This window comes from Pantherophis guttatus, chromosome 3 (assembly GCF_059756535.1).
Source record: "Pantherophis guttatus breed Tessera chromosome 3, ASM5975653v1, whole genome shotgun sequence".
In the NCBI taxonomy this organism is placed as follows: Eukaryota; Metazoa; Chordata; class Lepidosauria; order Squamata; family Colubridae; genus Pantherophis; species Pantherophis guttatus.
In genome coordinates, this window is record NC_142065.1 from 109,444,776 (window position 1) to 109,467,693 (window position 22,918).

The 22,918-nt window shown below is 37.7% G+C and overlaps 1 long non-coding RNA gene across 3 annotated transcripts in view; it reads left to right on the top strand.

Annotated features, from left to right (window-relative positions):
- The window catches only part of LOC117661283 (uncharacterized), a 44,633-nt gene extending 25,222 nt beyond the window's left edge, over positions 1 to 19,411 (top strand). The window contains exons 3-4 of one of the 3 annotated variants that reach the window (XR_009622048.1): positions 18,317 to 18,409; positions 19,172 to 19,411. This is a non-coding gene — a long non-coding RNA (uncharacterized LOC117661283). Of the gene's footprint in view, positions 1 to 5,375; positions 5,504 to 18,316; positions 18,410 to 19,171 lie in introns of those variants that run through there. The other 2 variants (XR_004589947.2, XR_009622049.1) reach the window with 2 other exon arrangements.
- The last annotated feature ends 3,507 nt before the right edge of the window (positions 19,412 to 22,918 follow it).

Sequence of the window (22,918 nt, forward strand, 5' to 3'; positions counted from 1 at the left end):
AATGGAAGCTGAGACAGAAGAGCTCTTGACAGTAGTTCAGGGGGGAGCTTTGGCTGATCAAGAAGAAATACAAATTCAAATGGCTACTCAAGAGTTGGCGCTGATTGATTTCTCGCAGTTACCAAAGGATCAAAGACAGACCAGATCGGTGACAGCTAGACTCAAGGAAGAATTAAGACAGCAACAATCCCAGATGGCAACTCAAGAAATGATTCAAGATACTACTAGAACAGGAGCAGTGGGGGGAGCAAGACCTAAAACTCAAATGAGATCAGAGCATCAGGACTTGCTTCAGAGGCTCCAAAAGCCCAGAGATGGGAACTAGATTTTTGACTTGGAACGTTAATGGCTTGAATTCTCCACAGAAAAGTAGAAAAATATTTCACTATCTTAAGCAATTTAAGAATGAAGTAATTTGTTTACAAGAGACTCATATAAGAATACAAGATCAAAAATATCTGATTAATGCAAGACTTGGTACATCTTATGTAGCAGCAGCACCAGAAAAGAAAAATGGTATAGTTATATATTTGAAAAGAGACTTAGTTGCTAAATTAATTGAAGCGGACGATCAAGGCAGATTTTTAGCAATAGAACTTTTAGTAAAAGGAGAAAAAATACTTGTAATCGGAGTTTATGCCCCGAATCAACAACAAGAAAACTTTTATAATTTACTACATTCAAAATTGACACACTGGGCATATAAAACTTGTATCCTGTTAGGCGACTGGAATGGTGTTTTGGATGTTAAAAAAGACAAGATGGGACCTAAACAAAATGTGTCAACAAGAGCAAAATTGCCCAAAGCGTTTTGGGAAATGATGGATGACTGGGAGTTGAGAGATATCTGGCGTGAAAGAAACCTGGAAGAAAAAGATTTTACTTTTTTTTCAGATAGACATCAATCCTTTTCAAGGATTGATTTTATATTAATTACTAACGATCTTTTATCCAGGGTGAAAAATACGAAGATTTGCTCAAGAACATTGACAGACCATAGTCCAGTTTGGCTGGAATTGGAGTATGAGAAAGGGCCTAGGAGGTCCTGGAGGTTAAATGATAATTTGTTTAGGTATGAAGAAAATGTAAAAGAGTGTAAAAAATTTATGAAAGAATTTTTTGTTATGAATATGCAAAAGGGCACATCGATGGAAATGGTATGGGATGCAAGTAAGGCATATATGCGAGGAATTTTGATATATTTGAATAATAAATATAGAAAGAAACAGGGGACAAAAAGAAAAGAATTAGAAGATGAGATTAGTAAACAGGAACGGGCTTTAGTAGCTAATCCAACAGATAAGAAAATTAAAGAGGCAATCAATTTATTGAAAGGTCAATTTAATATGTTAATAGCAGATCAAGTGGCAACTAATTTAAGATATGCAAAACATAATACTTTTTACAATGCCAATAAACCAGGCAGGTGGTTAGCATATTTGTTAAGGAAAAAGCAAAAATCAAGGACAACAGAGAGAATAAAATATAAGGGTAAAGAGGTTTATGAGCAACAATTGATTAAAAAATCTTTTTTAGAGTTTTATTCGAGGCTGTATACTGGTGATAAAATTAAAGATATAGATATAGATAGATATTTGCAGAAAGAGAATATTTATACAATTTCAAATGAGCAGAGGGATAGTTTAAATCAATCGATAACTTCTGAGGAAATTGTGTTAGCAATTAAGCAGATGAAAGTGGGTAAAGCTCCTGGGACGGACGGTTTGATGGCTATTTACTATAAAATCTTACAGGAGGAAATGATAGAACCGCTGAAAGAATTATTTAACAATATACAACAGGGAGGAGAGGTACCTCCAACTTGGAAGACAGCATTTATTTCGTTGATCCCAAAAGAAGGGCATGACGATACAGATCCTAAAAATTATAGGCCAATTTCATTATTAAATACAGACTATAAGATATTTGCAAAAATTTTGGCAAATAGATTAATGACAGTCATGCAGCAAATGATTCACCATGATCAAACTGGTTTTATAAATGGTAGACAAATGAAGGGTAATGTAAGGCAAATTGTTAACTTATTAGAGTATTTGGGAAGGAACAACCAGGTCCCCGCAGTGCTTGTGTTCTTGGATGCTGAGAAAGCCTTTGATAGATTGAATTGGCAATTTTTACTTAAACTAATAGAAAGGATGCAATTTGGAGAACAATTTGTACAATCTATTAAGGCAATATATCAAAAACAAACAGTGCAAATAATAGTTAATGGTGGTTTAACAGATGTTTTTAACATAGAAAAAGGAACAAGGCAAGGCTGTCCCTTGTCCCCGTTATTGTTTATTTTGACGCTGGAAATTTTATTAAACAAGATACGCGAGATGAATACAATTAAGGGAATTAAAATTAGACAGCATGAATACAAGGTACGAGCATTTGCGGATGACCTGGTTGTTACCTTAACCCAACCGGTACAATCGATTACAGCCTTGATGGATATAACCTGCTTATACGGACAAGTATCTGGTTTTAAAATAAATGCAGCTAAAACAAAAATAATAGCTAAAAATATGGTTAGGAGCCAAAAAGAAGAGATAGAAAGGTTAACAGGATTTGAAGTAGTTAAGAAGGTTAAATATCTGGGGGTCTATATTATGACTGCAAATACGAAATTATATCAGTATAACTATGAACCATTATGGCACAAAATACAGAAAGAGTTGGACAACTGGAAAAAACTACAACTGTCTTTGCTGGGAAGGATAGCTGCTGTAAAAATGAATATTTTACCAAAATTTCTATTTCTTTTTCAAAAGATACCTATACTTAAAAAAGATGAGAACTTAAAGGAATGGCAGAAGGGCATAAATAAATTTGTGTGGGCAGGGAAGAAACCACGAGTCAAACAAAAGATATTGCAAGATATTAGAGAAAGAGGTGGTCTTAAGATGCCCAATTTAAGATTGTATTATGAAGCTGCTGCCCTCTCAGCAATCACAGATTGGATAAACTTAACGGAGGAAAAGATATTGAATATTGAAGGATATGGTTTGGTTTATGGCTGGCATGCTTACTTAGTGTATGATAAGAAAGTAGATAAGACTTTTAAAAGTCATATATTAAGAAATGCTCTATTGCGTGTCTGGAAAAAGTATAAATATAAACTAAATGATAGGTTACCAATATGGACAGTACCCAGACACGCGATAGAGAACATAAATTTAGAGCAAAAGCAAGATAAGATTACATATAAGGAACTCCTTTATAAGGAAGGAGTCAGACTACAGTTAAAATCCATGGAACAATTAAAAGAAGAAGGGATTATTAAGACTTGGTTTCAATATGGACAGCTGCTGGCCAGATGGAGAGAAGATCAAAAAATTGGTATTTTGCAGCAGGATGAGAATTTGATAAAGCAAATAAGAGATGAAGGTCAAATGCACATAAAAAGGTTGTACAATGCATTATTGGAAATAGATTCAGAAACAGACTTAGTCAAGGATTGTATGATAAAATGGGCACAAAATGTAGGTGAACCAATAATGATGGAAACATGGGAAAAGATATGGGTTAAAAATGTAAGATTTACACAAGCACAAAATTTAAGGGAGAATTTTTACAAAATGTTTTATAGATGGCATTTAGACCCAAAAAAACTAGCTTGTATGTATTCAAATTTACAACCCAAGTGTTGGCGATGTGAGTGTGAAGATGCTACATATTTTCATATATGGTGGACATGTAAAAAGATTAAGGCTTTTTGGATAAAAATATGGTGGATTATTCAAAATATTTTGAAGAAAAAAATTAAATTTACACCACAGTTTTTTCTGTTGGGAATAGTTACGGATTGTACTGTAATAGAGACTAAGCTGGTTTTGAACTTAATAACAGCTGCCAGATTACTGGTGGCACAGTACTGGAAGAAGGAAGATCCACCTACTATTGAGGAATGGACATTAAAAGTTGTGCATTTGGCGGAAATGGCAAAAATTTCATCATACCTTAAAGACCATTCAAATGAGAGAGATATATCGGAATGGAGAAAATGGATTGATTACATATAGAAGAAGTATCCGAATAAGAAGATTCATATAGCTTATGAATGAAATAATATTAAGTAGTTTATGTTTGTTTTTTCTGAGTTATAAGGAGTTAAGGACCTAGGGAGAATATGAAATGTAATAATTTGTTAGCACATTTTAGTTCTTGGTTTGTGAATGCTATACCCTGTGCTCGTTCTGGGAAGTCTAGGGAGGGGGGTGGGGGGAGGGAGGGGAAGGGAGGGTGGGAAGGGGAGGGGGGGTTGAGGGGGGAAGGGTGGGGGGGGTGAAAATGTTTGTATTTTTCATAAAACTTTTCAATAAAAAAAAAACGAAACCTTTAGAGGACAGGTATCTTTGGAGGTAGCTGGTCAAACAGACGTCTTCAAGGGGGATGGGGAAACTTCCATCAGAGCCAAATCAGTAGCTCTCTTTCATCACCATAGGCTACTATTTGAAAATGTAGGACATTCTTACTTTGCTCAAATGAAACCAGGTGCATTGGGCTAGTCCCTCCCCCCCCCAATTTCCCTTCCACCTGCTGGAAAAGAATGATCGGCAGGCAGAAAGACAGATGTACTATTATGCTGCTTAGACCAGCATTTCAAATATATTAATGAAAGGCTTGCTTGTGTCAGAAATGGGTGTGTAAACAGTACTCTGGATTCTGTCCCCACCCCAGGAAGCACTTTTACACAGCCAAATCAATATTATTTTCCCTTTTAGTGTGGATGCATAAATATATGTCAGTTGTTATGATTGGTACATATTGGTTATGACTGCTACATATTCTTCCCCACAATCAGAAGCAATATTTTTCTGAATACAAATCCTGGGGGAAAACAGCAGGAGGAGGGGAGCTCTCATTTCTCATTTTGGCTTTCCTAACAAACATTTGGTTCTAATCCAGCATGGCTCTTCTTACAAACTTCTTCACAAATCATATTTAGAACATGCATATAACAATAAATTGTAGGAAAAATAGACATGCTTTACATTTTTAAAAAACTTCACTTGGTGCAGGTCAAAAGATAAAAATACAATATGGAATCAGTGTTCCTGATCTTGGTGTAACCAATAGATTATATCACTTATGTAGGAAAGCAGCTGACTCTTAAAATATCATCTGCACCACATCTAAAGAATTCTGCTGTTATTTCTTTTTGTGGAATTCTTGAACCAAAGCAGGTCAAGAACAGCTCAGAATAAAAGAGGGTTTCTCAGCCTTCATTCTTTTCAAGTTCAGGACTGCCTTTTCTAAGCCATTCCTTCAACTATAAGTCAAAACATTTCATCATATATGCCATATGGCAAAAAATACATTTGAGGAATAAGGAAGAAGCTGAGCTACCTCTCCTCCTCTTTGCACAGGGGGCTGGAGGTCAAAAAAAAAAAAAGGAACGACTAGAGGTTCAAACTACATGAGCCGAATCGATGGAACTTCCGATGATCCTACTTTGGGATATTTTTTAAGGATTCCAGTTTTGATTAGGGCAGCAATTTGGGTAAGCTGACTATTTCTTTAATCTTTCTCCTCATGCTGATGTCTTAATCCAGCTCCATTTTGATACCATTGTGTATTCAGTGAGAAAGGCAAATTTATAGCATCTGCAGATCCCATTCTTAAACAGGCACATAATCAGTTTGTATCACCTAAGACTGGGTCCCCAACTTTGGGGCTAGTGCTTGAGTTATGAGGACACTTTTGGGGAATTATGACTGCTAGAGTCAATGGAGGCTTGGGTGAATGGAGGCTTGACATTCTGCAAAATAGCTGCCATTGCAATGTGTCCATTTGTAAAAGAGAAATACCAGATAAAGGTAGGAACCCTGAAAGCAAGGAAGGGCACTCTCGATGGAGGACTGCAGATGTCAGTTATATTTTGTTTTGGCTTTTCTTCTTTACACAAGCTATCAAACAAAGAAGAATTAAAAAAGTTAAGCATTCCCAATCAGATCTGTCAGTACTGCAGGTTGTATGATTAAACATCCCAAAGAAGGTTAGAAAAATGTGGTTTGCTTAAGAGAGGAAATTAAGGGAGAGTGGTAGCAGAGTTCTCCACTCTAAATGTCTATGAAGAAGGAAAGAAGAATAATGGAAAGAAGAGTTCAAGCTATAGCATACTAGCTTGGGAATCACAAATAATGGGACCCTCCTCATCTAGGAGAAAAAAATAATGGAAAAAGGAAAACGGAAGTCTGGTATCTTCACTTTGGAAGACTTTAATGGTGCAAACACAATGAACTTGAATCTGCTACATATTCATTTTAGTTATTTATGCCATTTTTTCTGCCACTGATACCTTTTGAATTAAGTTAATAATGTAGGAGAAATAAAATGTGGGTTCTTTATGAATCAGCATCAGACTTCCTTTTGGCCATCATTATGAAGCTCCTTTGCTTGAAGTGGCTAGCCCACCCCGGGGCTTTTAAAAATATTTGATTTTATTGCAGAGCAAAATGCTTTTCAAAAGCTTTGCTTTTATCCCCCAACTTAAAAAAAAAATCAAGCTCCATCATAGGCCTTTGAAGTGAGCTACCTGAATGAAACTGGTGACCTCAGAGAGATGGTAGATAGACAGCAGAACAAGCTTGCCTTTCACCTGCCCATCAGCCTCTTCCCTACACCCTTTATGTGCCATCAATATAACTCTGAGATGAAAGACATTCTGGGCAGCTGGCCTGACCCCATTGCCTCCACTATCCCCACTTGATTGCACAGTGCTTGCTCAAAACAATTCAGCACTGTCAGTCCCACACAGGTGAATCCATGCCTTGGCACAAGACGAGGAATACCATGCATAGTCCAAGGGCTTTGTCATGGACTCTTGCCTGCTGGCAGCTCAGGCCGATTATGTCTCACATATTTTTGTAGCACATAAAGAGAGCTGGGAACCTTGTGAAAGAAACATATAATATTAGAAGAGAAGGCATAGTGAGATAGATGCCAGAAATCCCAAAATAGAGATAACTTTACCTAATAGATGTATTTATTGTATACAACTAGAGCAAGCAGCACTTGCAGCTTAAAAGGTCTACTTCATTAGATAAGATTGTAGCTATGGGAAGGAAATGGCATATTTTCTCCTTTATCACAAGCAAAAATAGTTCCATTCCTATCTACAATTGAATAAGGAAAGATCCCCATTTCTGAGTTTACCAATCCCATCTAGCAAATTTTTATAATTTTAATATTAATAATATAATTTAAAATTTAAATTTTTAATTAAAAATTTCTAGCAGAAGTCTGTTGAAGAATAGATAGGACTGCACTTACTTTCTAAAATATGTAAGGTGCCAGGATGTCTTGGTAAGCTAGAAAAATGTGGAATAGACAACATCACTACCAGATGGATTTATAGCTGCCTTACAATCTGTACTCAACAAGTAGTCCTTAATGGTACTATATCCACATGGAGAGAAGTAAAGCAGTGGAGTACCACAAGGCTTCGTCTTAGGCCCAGTACTCTTTAATATCTTCATAAATTACTTAGATGAGGGAATAGGAGGGGAACTCATCAAATTTGCAGATGACACCAAAATGGCAGGAATAGCCAACACCTCAGAAGACAAGCTAAGAATCCAAAAAGATCTTGACAAACTTGAACAATGGGTCCTATATAACCAAATGAATTTTAATGTGGAGAAAAGCAAAGTTTTAAATTTAGGCAGGAAAAATCAAAGTTATAAGTACAGATTAGGCGAGACGTGGCTCAAAAACAGTAACTGTGAGAGGGACCTTGGAGTCCTAGTAGATGATAGCAATAGCAATAGCACTTAGACTTATATACCGCTTCATAGTGCTTTACAGCCCTCTCTAAGTGGTTGACAGAGTCAGTATATTACCCCCAACAATCTGGGTCCTCATTTTACTGACCTCAGAAGGATGGAAGGCTGAGTCAATCTTGAGCCTGGTGAGATTCGATCTGCCAAACTGCTGGCAGCTGGTGATCAGCAGAAGTAGCCTGCAGTACTGCATTCTAACCACTGCACCACCACGGCTCATATCACTTGAATATGAGCCAACAGCAGCCAAAAAAGCTATCATAATACAATCCTTGGTTGTATAAACACAGGCATAGAATCAAGATCACATGAAGTATTAGTACCACTTTAAAAAACCTTTGATAAGACTACACCTGGAATACCACAACCAATTTTGGTCACCATACTACAAAAAATATGTTGAGATGTTGGAAAAAGTTCAGAGAAGAGCAACTAAGATGACCAAAGGCCTGGAGACTAAAACATATGAAAAATGGTTGCAGGAATTGTTTACATCTAGTCTAATGAAAAGAAGGACTAGGGATGACATGATAGCAGTGTTCCAGTATCTGAGGGGCTGCCACAAAGAAGAAAGGGTCAACTTATTTTCCAGAGCACCAGAGGGTAGGACAAGAAACAATGGTTGGAAACTAATCAAAAAGAGAAGCAACCTGGAATGAAGGAGAAACTTCCTAACAGTGAGGACAATTAACCAGTGTAACAGCTTGCCTTCAGATATCGTGGACATTCCATCAGTGGAGGTTTTTAAGAAGAGACTAGACAGTCACATCTGAAATGGTATAGGTTCTCCTGCTTGAGCAGGGGGCTAGACTAGAAGACCTCCAAGGCCCCTTCCAACTCTGTTCTGTTCTATTGGTACTACCTCTACTTTGTTTCTGGCATTTGCTCTGCCATGACAAATTTGATCCCAGCAGGATTCATGAGAATTCACCTTTAAGTTCATGTATTTAAGCTCATGTATTTCCTTTTACATAAGAATATTCTGAGATCCCATGACAGGAAAGCCATGACTTATCAGATATATATTGATGGTCGTGCTCATTTGGTTCTATAAAGAAGTCATTTGGTCAATACAGCTTCAGGTTCAAAAAGTTGTTTTTATTATTTACAAATATGTACATGAATACGATAATGAACAGGATGCCCTGTTACATTTTTACCCTAACTGTATGACTCAGTTGTTGAGAGGAGAGAGAAGTCCACGTGTTGTCTCACTGAGAGATAGATGAGAGAGAGAGAAAAAAGAAAGGGAAGATATCCAAGTGGTTTCTAGGTAAGAGTCCAATAAGAGAGTTCATTGGCTGATGTAGTCACATGTGATGTCTGTAAAGACTTAACCCCTTCTAGTCTCTGGTGCATCATATGCATGCAATATCTGACAGACCCCTTCTATTGCCAAGTGTGATGGAACAGTGTTCAAAAATAATAATAAACACAAGTATAATAAATTATAAGTACAGTCCAACTGATTTGCAGTGGTTCCAATGTATTTCACAAGATACAGGTTTAGTTAAGAAATCGGCAATTTGGTCCTTGGTATCGCAATGAACAAATTCAACAAAACCCTTTTTAACTAGGTCTCTCACATTTTTATAACGTATATCAATATGGCGAGATCTGAAGCTGACATCATCCCTGACCGAAGAGGTTATGACGGACTCATTGTCCTTGTGGAGAGTGATAGGTAGTGAAGGTTGTGTCCAAATATCTGAAACTAATTCGTATATCCATGTGAGACGTTTGCAAGCGTCAGAAGCACTGGCATATTCAGCTTTGGCCGTGGAATTAGCAATGAAGATTTGGCGACAAACGCGCCAGTCTATGGGACAACCATTTAGGAAGTATATAAAGCCTGATGTGCTTTTTCTTGATTTTTCATCCCCTGCCCAATCGGCATCTGAATAACAGATAAGTTCTGGGGTGACCCTTTCATCAGGTTCTAATAATAAGATCATATCTTTTGTATTATGCAAATATCCGAGTAACCTTTTCATAGCAACCCAATGTTGTTCTTTAGGCTCATCTACTTGTCTAGATAGGAGATTTGTACTTAATGATATATCAGGTCTACTCCATCTGCTGATATAAAGGAGTGATCCTATGATGGATTGATATTGAGTTTTATCATGATGCTTTTTACCGTCTAGATAAGCAATTTTATTATAGTCAGTGCGCATGGGTGTATCTGTGGGGTTGCAGTCTTCCATGCCACATCTTTGTAACAGGTCTTCAATCTTATCCTTTTGTGAGAAGCAAAAACCTCTATCAATTTTAAAAATTTGTACGCCCAGATATTGGTCTATATGACCTAAGGTCTTTAAATTAACATGTTCTCTTAATTTGTTTGCAAATTGTTCGCTGGATTGTATGTTGGGCCCGATATAAATCAAATCATCAACATAGATTAAAATAATTTCTTTTCCCCCTTCATAAGGATTTGTCATTACACACTGGTCAGATCGAATTTGATTATACCCCATTGATTTTAAAGTTTTGGTAAGACAGTCAAACCAGAGTTTGCCCGATTGTTTTAAGCCGTATAACCCTTTGTGTAGCCTCCATGTTTTGCCGAATTCAACTTGGAATCCTGGTGCCCCATTGACATAAATTTCCTCCTCTAATGGTGCATGGAGGTATGCGGTTTGGACATCAAATTGGTAGACTTCTTGATTTGAGACAATGGCTGAAGTCAGTGCCATTTTTAAGCTTTCTGGTTTTACTGTGGGGGAGTAAGTTTCATCGTAATCTTCGGGAAAGCGTTGGGCAAAACCTTGGGCTACGAGGTGTGTTTTGTATAGATATGTGTTGTCAGGGAGTGTTTTAATTTTGTAAACCCATCGAGTGCCAATCGGGTGTTTGTGTTGCGGAGGTGTTGTTTTTGTGAATATTTTTAAATTTATTAAACAGTCCATTTCTTTGGACATAGCGTCCCACCATTTTAATTGTTCTGATTCCGGTAATTGGAGCATGTGTTTAAAATTTTTTGGAGTGATGGGTATTTGGTTTGTCTGTGTCACATTGTTCACGTCAAATCTTTTAGGTGGGATGCCTTGTGCAATTCGTTTGGATTTTCTGATTGGTAGTTGTGTATCTGTGTTGTTTGTTCGTGATGTAACTTTTGATGTTGTTGTTTGTACATGTTGAATTCTCTGTGGTGTATCTGATGTATTTGTTTCTTGGGTTAATACGTATGAGTCATTTGAGTGTATTTTGGTCCAGTTGTGGTTTTCTATGAATGTGGCTGAACGGGAAGTTATTACTGTGTTGTTGTTTTTTATGAATCGATATGCTTTCAAACCTGGTGCATATCCTACGAAACGTAATTTTTTGGACACCTCATTTCCCTTCCGTCTGAGTGGTTTGGGGATATTGACGTATGCATAGCAGCCAAAAACGTGAAGATGTGTGAGGTGTGATTGAGTGCCATATACAAGAAAATAGGGCGTTTGGTTAATAACCTTATTCCATGTGCAGCAAAAGGTGTAATTGACATATGCAAGGGCTTCTGCCCAATAGCTAGGGGGTACATCAGCATCTAACATGGTGCTGCGCATCATGGTCTGTAATATTCCATTTTTTCTTTCACAAATCCCATTCTGCTGGGGGGGTAAAAGGAGATGTTTTGTAGTGTATAATGCCTTTGGAGTCAATCCAGTTTTGAAATTGTACAGATGTGAATTCGGCTCCACAATCTGTTTGAATTTTCTTTAATTTGATGTTGTGTTGGTTTTGTATGAGAGTGTAAATTTTTTTTATTTTTTGAAAGGCTTGAGATTTTTCAGTAAGGGTATAGATATGTCCGAAACGACTGAACTGAAATCATCGACTAAGTTCAAAAAATATTTGTGTTTGCCCAAAGAAAGTGGAAAAGGGCCTACAATGTCAATGTGTACCAATTCGTATATGTGTTTTGATCGTCTGGTGCTGGTGTGGGGAATTGGGGCTGCTTTTGATTTTGCAGCTTTACAAATCTCACAGTCAAGTTGGATAGGGCAATCCTTAGTGCATATGCCTTGGGAGAAATTTTGAGTATTGTCTACAGCAACAGTATTGGCATGTGCTAAACGTCTGTGTAATAAATGGGCACAATTATCTTGTAAAGGTTCACCTATATGAGTATGATTTTTTTTTTTGAGGGTCGTTGGTTTTGTGATGTGGGTGAAATTGGAGAGAGGTGTGATGTGGTGTGTTGGTCGTTATGTGAGTCGGAAGTGTCATGTGTATTGGTATGGTGAGGTGTGGTACCTTCGTGGTGGGTGTCAAGGGTACGGTCGGGATGATTGTCAGGGTCAGGTCTTGATGAGGATTGAGGTAGTTGAGTCGTAGATGTGGATGATGTAAAGGAATAAGAAAAGGTAAATCATTAATGACAGAAATATTAGCAACAATAGTGTTATCATGTTTGGATTTTATAAAACTGTGTTGATCATCAAGAGATACTTTAAAACCAATTTTACCTAATTTTGAAGTACTCAAAATATTGTGGCCAAAGGTAGGTGTATAGAGCACTGGACTAATACCCTATACCGGGTATAAAGATAGATCCTTCATATTTAACTGTATTGGAAGTATCATTTGCTGCTGTAATAGAAATATTGGTTGGGTGAATATCATATAATATGGATTTGTCATTGGTGGTATGGTGTATGCTTCCAGAATCGATGACCCATAGGTGTGTGGTGTCACACAGGTATTGTTGGGTGTTGGGAAAGATGCCAAATGTTTGGGATTTGGAGTTAGAATATATAGATTGTTCAGTATGTTGTCCCCTTCTGTCTTTATAATCTTTGTGTGTGGGACCCTTTCTAATGTAAAATTCAGTGGGCATGGATCTTTTAGGTTCAGTATGTTCTTTGATAATATGATTTCTTTTGTTAGTCTTGTCTGTAGGGTGTATCCCCTTGTATCATGATTGTGGGTGGTGTTGTCACCGTGTGGAGGATGGGAGTTGTAGGTATGATAATGTCCTCTATAGTTACAATAATTAAAATTATTGTGATATTGAGAGGGGTGTTTCTGCCAGTTTTGGTAGAAGGGTTTGTGTGAAGAATGTGAAGGATGGGAATCATGTTTAGGGTAAAAAGGGTGGTCAAAAGAAGTAGGGTATCTATCAGTATGAGAGAGTCTTCTATCTTCATCTATTAATTTGGATTTGATTTCAGCGACAGTGTACATATGGGGGGGGGGTAAGGAGTGGAGACTATTAATGAATCCTGACCAACCAGGGATGTGTTTAAGAGAATTGAAAATGATACCAATCATGGCAGTTTCAGGTACAGGATGATTGCGTTGAATCAGTTGTTTTCGCATGGATTCGAGGTGGAAAAGATGTTTGGCCATAGATGTGCCAGGTTTATATATGGTGCTATAAAAGTCACCGGCAAGAGTAGCGATAGTTGCAGGCGAGGTTTGTTGTAAAGTTTTTTGTAAGTATTGCCATACTTCTTGTGCAGTAAAACCTGTAGGTATAGAGTGAACAATATTACTTTCTAAAGTTGACATAAGAGTGGCATAAACACTATTGTGAAGAAAAGTTAAGTCAGATGACCAAGGCTTATTAGGGGGAGAATCAATTATAAGAAATGTGCTACATGCAGAGCCAGGCGACAAGAGCAAGCCTGCGAATTTAACAGATCAATTAAAGAAAATGTGAGCTGGACCTGTGATACTGAATCGCAAGTATTTTACTTATTTTTTAAAATTATTTAAGAGAAAAAAAGGAAAGGAAAAAACTTTTAAAATGGCGTCTGCCGCGGCTTGAGGAGAGGCTGAAAGGGAAAGTCCTTCCGTTTTCTATGATTACAATGTAGCGGAATAAATACCATTGGCTACAATTGTAGACAAAACTTCGCTCCTGTGTTTCTTTTCTCTCTTTTTTCTCTTGGAGATCTGATACTGCTTTTGGTTGGAAAGAAGTCTTTTTTCTTTTTTTTAACAAAGCTTGCCTGGGCGTCTGCCGCGGCTTGAGGAGAGGCTGAAAGGGAAAGTCCTTCCGTTTTCTATGATTACAATGTAGCGGAATAAATACCATTGGCTACAATTGTAGACAAAACTTCGCTCCTGTGTTTCTTTTCTCTCTTTTTTCTCTTGGAGATCTGATACTGCTTTTGGTTGGAAAGAAGTCTTTTTTCTTTTTTTTAACAAAGCTTGCCTGGGCGGAAACATGGCACTGAGACTTATAAAGTCAGACAAACAAGTAGTGGGGGGGGGATTCCCCCACTAACAACTTAAAGGAACAAGTTTTAAGTCTCCAGTCTCAGAAACCTGATTTTAATATAATAGAATTTCTTTTAGAGGAGATTGAAAGAAGGGATGAGATTGTGAATCAGCATCTTCAAAAATTTAAGCAGGAAATTAAAGAACTGGTGAAATCTAAGTTTGATTTTTTGGAGCGAAAAATTTTAAAAATGGCTAATGGCTTCTCAGAATTTATGATACAGTTGGATATAAATACTAAGTTATTAGAGTCTAAAATGGAAGAAACTCAAGATAATTTGGACAATAGAATTCAAAAAATTGAAAATGATTTGATAAATACTCAAGATAATAGCTCAGAAGAAAAACCTAAAATGGAGGTTGATCAAAAGACTGGCAATGTAGAAAATCTGCAACAGAGGATTGAAAGAGAGGTTTTAATGGTACAATATAATTTCACTGAATATGCGATAAGACTGAGAGGTTTGCAGGAAAATAACAGAGATGATTTAAGGAAAATATCTTCTGAAATTCTAGCTGGGATTTTAAAGGTTCAACCTGAGGAAGTGTTTTCTAGGATTGACAGAGTTTACAGAATAAACTCCTGGATTGCAAAGCAAAGGCAATTGCCTAGAGATGTGGTGATTTATTTTACAGATAAAGAAATTAGGAATAACATTGTGCAAAATTCCTTCAATTTTAATTTGCAATTGTATGGAAGAAAGATTTGGATTTACAAAGAACTCCCACCCAAGATATTAACGGAAAGGAAGAAATTTGGTTTTCTGGTGACTGAGTTAAAAAAAAGAAATATCCCATTTAGGTGGGACGCCCCAGTTGATATTATACTGAGATATCAAGGAGAAAGATACCAGCTAAATACTGTTGAAAGAGCGGAAGAATTTTATCAAAACATTTTGAAAATGAACTTAACATCTTTAAGCATAATACAGGATAAGCAGAAGGAGTTGGAAATAAAGGGAAAATATCGAACTACAGAGACTGCACTAGATAAATTGCCTTTGGATCTTTTGGATACCCCAGCTGGATTATCTACAAATTTGAGAGAAGTGGCATCTGACTCTAACGTGATGACTTATCAAGTCAAAGACAAGTATGGAAACCAATTAGATGATATACAAGGGGCAAAAAAGAAACATGAGATACAAAAACAAAACCAACAAGATCAACTTATAAAGCAGAATGAAAACCGATTAGTTGATACACAACCTGTAGAAAGGAAACCAGGATGGAAATTAAACCCACAAAAAGAAAAGAAAAAAAGAAATAGGTCGCACAAAAATAGAAATTTCTAAATCAAGCAACAGTGAAGCCAGTGACTTTAAAAAATGAATGAATATGTGAAAAGATAGCTGAGGCGAAGTATTGGTCAATATTATCCTGAGGACAGTGACAGACCTCTGCATTGCCGTAATTCTGGGATGTGAAAAGAGCCTTAAACTGTTGGATTTGAATTATCTACTTTGGATTTTTTTTTTTGTATCGATAAATATATTATAACTATCTTGAGTTATAAGGCAAGAGAGTTACGTTGGGGCATGCAGAAGATCTGGCTGTTACCCACTAGGATGATGGGAATCAAAAATCCTGATGAAAGCCACAATTACAACTATATGGAATATAATTATAATGTCACTCGGGTGGTTGTTTTTACTTTTATATATATATGAGGATATCTACTACTGATGGGGGCAGATATGATTGAAGATTTTGAACAAGCTGTTGCATCAGGAAGCTATGTTACCCTATTATGGATGATGGTTTTAATAATCCAGTGGAAAGACTTCAAAGAAGATATTATATGGACTATAAATTTAAAGTCATTGTCTTTTCTTTTCTATTTAGATATAATGGAATATATACGTGTATATATATATATATATATATATATATATATATATATATATATATATATATATATATATATATATATATATATATAAGCAGAGTGGGCAGTGAATCAAAGATATTAAGAATTGTTGTGCACGGCAATTTTGCAGGAAAGTGGGTGAATAAGCTAATTTACAGACTGATTAGTTTAAGAAAAGGGATGTTTAAGTGATATATTTAGGGGAGTGGAGGAAATGGATAGAGTTGAATAAATGTTAAATTAGGTTTTATGGGGAAGGCCGCTTTGAAATGTTATATTAATATATATAAAAGATTAAATGCTAAAGTAGGATTTATTGTATAGCTTTAAAGTGGAAGGTGGTTTTGAATTGTTGTAATAATATATAGATATAAGTTTGGGAGAGGAGAAAAAGGGCAGATTATTGCCAAATTGGGAGTTATAATAATACTATGCTAAATTAGAAGTTATTATACAATGTTATAGTATAATGTTTTTCTTTCTTTCTTGAAATGTATGGTTAAAGGGGGATGTTATAATATTAATAATATTTCTAGTAAGTAAAGGTCAGTATTTAGAGGTGGGAGTAAGTAATCTGTTATGAATTAGGTTTTTGGTTATGAAGAAGTCACAGGGGGGGATGGGTGGGGAGGGGGGGTTAGGGAGGGGGAGAAAAAAGGGGGAAAAATTTGTATTTGAAAACTTTTTCAATAAAAAAAAAAAGAAATGTGCCTTCTCTTAAAAGATGTAAATGAGTTCCTTGTCCCCAAGTAGGGAAATTATTACCTGAGGTTGGTAATTTTTTGAAGTTTGGTGATAAAGGTAATGGGCCATGTTGTTTAAAATGTTGCAAAACAGTTTCAATTTCTAAAGATAAATTTACATTAGTAGATAAAGACAAAGAATTATTAGTTTCAATATTTAAATGATTACAGTTTACAGTAATAGGAGGCTGAAATGAGTTACTGTCAGCAGAGATAGATAATTGAACGTCGGATTGTTGATTGGAGTCGTTTGGTGTGAGAGAAGATGTTGTAGGTGATTCAATGATAGGAGGAGTAATGGAGGTGGTGGTTGTTGTTTGATTCGGAAGAGCTGCTGCGACGGCATCGGCTGCTGTAGAAGGTAGGTTGGCTTTTGATGCAAAGGCTGCAAAAATCGTGTGAATTTGTTGTTTGGACGGGGCATCTGTAATGTTGGAGGCGGCAGTGGCAGTGGCAGTGGCGGCATCTTCGGCGATAAGGGGGGAGCGAGGCGGCGGCTGCAAAGACTGAAAAAGATCTTTTTACATTGGAGACAATATTGATATCAGTAGAAATATTTCTACTGTAGCTGCAGTGGTATAGATGGGGAGGTCTGCAGCGGCGGCAAAAATAGAAAAGTTCTGAAAATTGAAAAAAAAATTGGGAGGATTCGAACTTGGTGCTCTGGATGAAGAAGGTAGGGAATCAGTCTGAATATCTCCAGTTGTGGGGTGGGTAGTAGGATGTATGGGGGTAAGGGGGTTGGTTGAGACCTTGTGGTCTCAAGTGGTAGACGTCATTTTGTTTAAAGTGTGGTCATATAAATTGTCGGCCATTTTGTGGACCGCATGGTGGAGTGTGGGGGGTGGCCATTTTGTCAGCCATTTTTGAAGCCATGCTTTCGGGGAAGGTGGAAGCCATATTGGAAGCAATAAAGTCAATAGGTGGGGAGGGAGGATTTTCAATATAATGGGTGTTTAAAAAGTCAGTCTGGGAATCTATGGGTTGAAGCAAAAAATTGTCGCTTACCAGGTCTGGTGAGGTTGAAAGGGTGTTTAACAGTTCAAGAGTTCTTTGAGGAGTCCAGCCTGCATTTAGTAGGCCTGTTGCATATAAAGCTTGATATAAATGCTGTTTTGGAGAAGCTTGAGAAAATAAAAGTTGGTCTGAAGTTATAGGGTGGAACATACAAGGGATTCAGAAGGTTGAAGTTCTTGATGATAGATGTGAGGTGGAGTAGAATTGAGATCGAAGCAAGGTTGTTTTAAGCATGGTTCTGTTCTTTCGGTGTTCGGGTGAAGAGGAGAAAAAAAGGTTGGGTCCTTTCGTAAAGAGGTTTGTACTTGCTGCGTAGCTTCAATAGAAAGTTTTTTTAGTCTTTTGGATAATGATTGGTGCTGTTTTGTTAAGGATACGGTTAATGCATCAATCTCTTGTAAAGATAGTTCATTCAGGTTCAAGGATTCCATGTTAGGAAAAATCGTTCTATGATTTTAAAATTTATTAAAAAATCATAGATCTGAGCAATAATTTTTCATCCTCTGCTACCATTTATCAGATATATATTGATGGTCATGCTCATTTGGTTCTATGAGGAAGTCATTTGGTCAATACAGCTTCAGGTTCAAAAAGTTGTTTTTATTATTTACAAATATATACATGCATACGATAATGAACAGGATGCCCTGTGACATTTTTACCCTAACTGTATGACTCAGATGTTGAGAGGACAGAGAAGTCCACATGTTGTCTCGCTGAGAGATAGATGAGAGAGAGAGAAAAGAAAGGGAAGATATCCAAGTGGTTTCTAGGTAAGAGTCCAATAAGAGAGTTCATTGGCTGATATAGTCACATGTGATGTCTGTAAAGACTTAACCCCCTTTTTTCCCCCTTTTTAAATGTGGAAATTTTAAATTTTTAAATTTTAAATTCGTCTTTTTATAGGGGTATGGGTAAGGCATTTTAAATTGGGGAGCCATTTTAGATTTAATTCTGTTTTAAACGTATTTTTAATTGTTTATATTGTATGTTTTTAACTTTGGCTGTTCACCGCCCCGAGTCCTTCAGGAGAGGGGGCAGTATAAAAATCTAATAAATAAATAAATAAATAAATAAACCCCTTCTAGTCTCTGGTGCATCATATGCAGGCAATATCTGACATGACTGTTCTGTAGTTTCAGGTATAATATTGTCTTTTCCCCTCTGACAGCATCTTCTATATGTTTTTACATGTCCACAACCTAAAGATCTTCCAATCCATGCAGCACTTCATGGTCAACACCACGCACCCTTCCCAATCTGTGCAGCACCTCTTGTGCACTCCTTACACCCCTGTGCACCCTTCCCAATGTTCCCATCAATCCTTGCCTCTCCTCTACTTCCGAGGGTTGCAATCCCATCTTGAAGCAAAATTCAAAGAACAACAAAGTTTCAGCAATGTAACACTACCCACTCCCATTTAGGTCCACCACCATCATTACTAAAATCATAAACTTTCAATAGCCAGAAATATCTTGGTCCATTTTAGCTGCCAGCCATAACTCACTTCCATTTTAATTCTCTCCCATTTCTAGTTTTGGGTCCAAGAGTTCCTCTGGTAATTTTAAGATTCTGATGCCAACTCCTGTGGGAAAATCTCTAATCTTAGTTCTTTTATCAGCGAGCCAGCACAAGACTCTATGTGGACATATGAACAACTTGGAAGAAGCCATGGCTGAATGAAAGCTGGAACATGTATTGAAAAATGTATTAAGCTTGGCAAGATTAGTGGAAGCATTATTTATTTATTATTTATTAAACTTATATGCTACTCATCTCACTATCAAGCGACTCTGTTATAAATAACATATAAAACAATTATGCTCGGAAAAGATGTAAAGAAGTTGATGGGAGTCAGACAGTGGACAAATCTAATAAAATAAGTAAATACGTTCCTGGAATACCTTCAGAAGAGCTGTGCAAAGTGGTGAGTGATTGTACATATAAGTTATATAACAAGCACCTAATACATTAATTAGAGTATGTTTGGAATATTTTGTGATTAAGCAACATGAATATAAAACAACATGTTATTAATCTATTCACGGCCTGAGAATGAATTCTTCTTCTATATCAATAGTTAGATATGAGTTGAGTACCTGTTATACTTTCCTTGCTACAAAGAAACTATAGTTCTATGTGATGCATATACAGCATTCCTCAAGAGAAAGATGGCTTAACAGAATCACTTTCCTTGTACATTAAGTAGATTATGATATTAAAATTACAACTTTTCCTTTTAATCTTGTTTGGCAATTTTAATTCATAAGTGTGAAGAATGATAGGAAGTGCTAGCTAACCCATACAGAGGGCACCCGGTTGGGGAAAACTGAATTGATTTATCTATGTTTAGTAGTAAATGCATTTTTGGTTCTGTTAGAAATTATTATACCCCCAGTTCTTATTTTGCTGCCATATTTTGTCTTATCAAGAAAAGTTTTGTCGTCTTCTCACATAGAATGAAGAGGTTGCTGTTTCACAAAACCTGCCAATGAGACATTCTGGCTGGGTATATTTGGGGCCCATGAGCAGATGATGGGACGGCGGGCAGTCCAGCACTTCCAAGGGAATATGCTGAGAATGCCTTTAACACAATGTGACAACTAATATTTGACTGAGCAATTTTAATTGCAAGAGCTGCATACATACAACTAATTGGGGAGGAGTGAGATTTGGAGAGGCTTTCCACTAAGTTTAACAGAAATGTTGCTTTCAAGAAGCTGTCTCACAGGATTCTCATACTGTCTGGTTCCTACTGTGCCAAAAAATAGCCATCAGCAGAAAATGGGGAGAAAAAGTATTTCAAGAGTTTGGAGGAAAAATGGTTTCAGAAACCCTGTGGGATGTGAGATGGAGAATGAAAATCTGGGAAGGAGGGGCATACATAGCCTGGGGAATCCAAACATGTGGAAAGAACTCTTGATTTCAAACACAGGATAAGGGTCTTTAAAATTTCTTATTTTATTTATTGACAAGAAGAGCACCTTAAGCTTCTCTGTGTGTAGCCCATATAAAGCAGCTTCATCAACATTCAATTATACATTTTGTTTTTTGTGCCTCCAAGTCAGTTTTTGACTCCTGATGACTGCCTGGACAAAATCTCTTGGCAAGATTTTGGAAGCGCTTTGCTCTTACTTGCTTCCTAGAACTGAGAGAGAGTGATTGGCCAAGGTCACCCTGCTGGCCTTCGGCTAAAGGAGAGACTTGAACTCACAGTCTCCCAATTTGTAGCCTGGTGTTTTAACCATTACACCAAATTTGCTCTCCTAGCCTATCCATTTTTCACTCTGAAAATGATAAATAAGAAGGAAATTCTCATGTTAATTTGCCCTAACACAGAGAGCGGAATGGGACTTTTCGCCTCCTACCCTTGGCAGCGCCTACTTCTCTGCCAGGCTTCCACCTCGGGGAATTCTCCTCTAGCTTCTCTCTTCAGCTAATATGCCCCCATTCATTCACCCTGGCCACTGGGCCACGGCCCCTCCATCCCACATGCTTTGGTGCGGCCCATTCAATGCTACACTGTTCATCCTGGGCTTTTAGCCTCCCTGGAAGCCACAGTGCGACCGCAGGGGTGGGGGTTGGGGTAGTTCTTTCTTTCTTTCTTTCTTTCTTTCTTTCTTTCTTTCTTTCTTTCTTTCTTTCTTTCTTTCTTTCTTTCTTTCTTTCTTTCTTTCTTTCTTTCTTTCTTTCTTTCTTTCTTTCTTTCTTTCTCCCAGGAGGGCTTTCATTTACCTTTGCTACCAGTTCACTTGCACGTGCTTGCTTTGCTCACAATACGTCTGTGCATGCGCAGAATGCTTTTGATGATGTCCGGGCAGGAGCCTCCCACCGCTGCTGCTACCAGTTCGCTTGAACCAGGGCAAACTGGTAGCAACCCATCACTGCTTTCTCCCCTCCCTCTTTCTTTTTCTCCCTTCCCTTCCCTTCCCTTCCTTCCTTCCTTCCTTACCTCCCTCTTTCTTTCTTTCTCTCTTCTCTCCCTCTCTTTCTTTCTCCCTTCCCTTCTCTCCCTCTCTCCCTCTCTCTCCCCCTCCCTCTTTTTCTTTCTTTCTTTCTTTCTTTCTTTCTTTCTTTCTTTCTTTCTTTCTTTCTTTCTTTCTTTCTTTCTTTCTTTCTTTCTTTCTTTCTTTCTTTCTTCCCACCCTTCTTCCCACCTTTCTTTCTTTCTTTTTTCTTTCTTTTTTTCTTTTCTTTCTTGTCTCCCTTCTCTCTCTGTGTGTGTCTCTCTTGCTCTCTCCCTCTTCCCTTCCTCCTTCCCTCTCTCTAGGATACCCATGGCTAGGATGGATACCCATAGGTTAGGATACCCATGCAAAACAAAAACTCCTTTGGGTGAAGCCGGCTTACTATCCGCCTCCCCCACCCCTGCTCCTTCCTTCCCATTCATTATCAGGGAGGCACAATCAGGTGCAGGGGAGCTTCCATCCTCCTGTTCCTTCTCCTAACAAGCGCCTGAGACCATTTGGCTGCAGCAACGCCCCCAACCCCCACCCTCACTCCTGCTGTCAATCGCACCATGGCTCCTGGCTGCCAGCATTGGCAACTAGCTGATTGGCTGGCAGCTAACCGTCCTGGGAGGCTAAAAGCCCGGGACGAACAGTGAGGTGTCGAATGGGCTGCACCAAAGCATGTGGGACAGAGGGGCCGTGGCCCATTGGCTAGGGCGAATGAACGGGGATGTGTCAGCCAGGGAGAAAAGCTAGAGGAGAATCAGGAGCAGAGGGGAAAAAAACATTTTTCGATATGAAATTCATATTGGCTCCATTTTTTCCTCCATTAATAAAAGGTTGGTTGCACAGACTTACATTTTGAAAGCTAATTTTGGTTGGCTAATAATGGATTGCACCCATACAATCTTGCACAGCTCTGATTTTATTGTAGAAACTTCTTGTTTAAAAAGCATTGTTCCGGATAACTATGCAGTAGCACATATTTTGACATAATTTAAAGAACCTGAAACATTTTCAGCTCTGTAATTGGGACTTGCAATCTGCTCCTGTTAAAAACATTCACAATAAAGAACATGCAATTTAATAACAGTATAATCCCTCAGTCCATAATGTGCAATCACAGAGGAGCTACTTCAAATGGGAAAAAGACAATGGGGCCCAGTAGAAAAGGAAGATCTGAGATTGGGCCAGGGGAATGGGTGGACTTGATTTCAACTACAGTGATGGCTGAGGGGAGGTAAAGGGGAAGATGTGTGAAAATGTAGGTTGGCACACAGGCTGTTTGCAAGAGGAGGAAAGGGAGGAGCAAGGCATAGCAACTTTACCCTA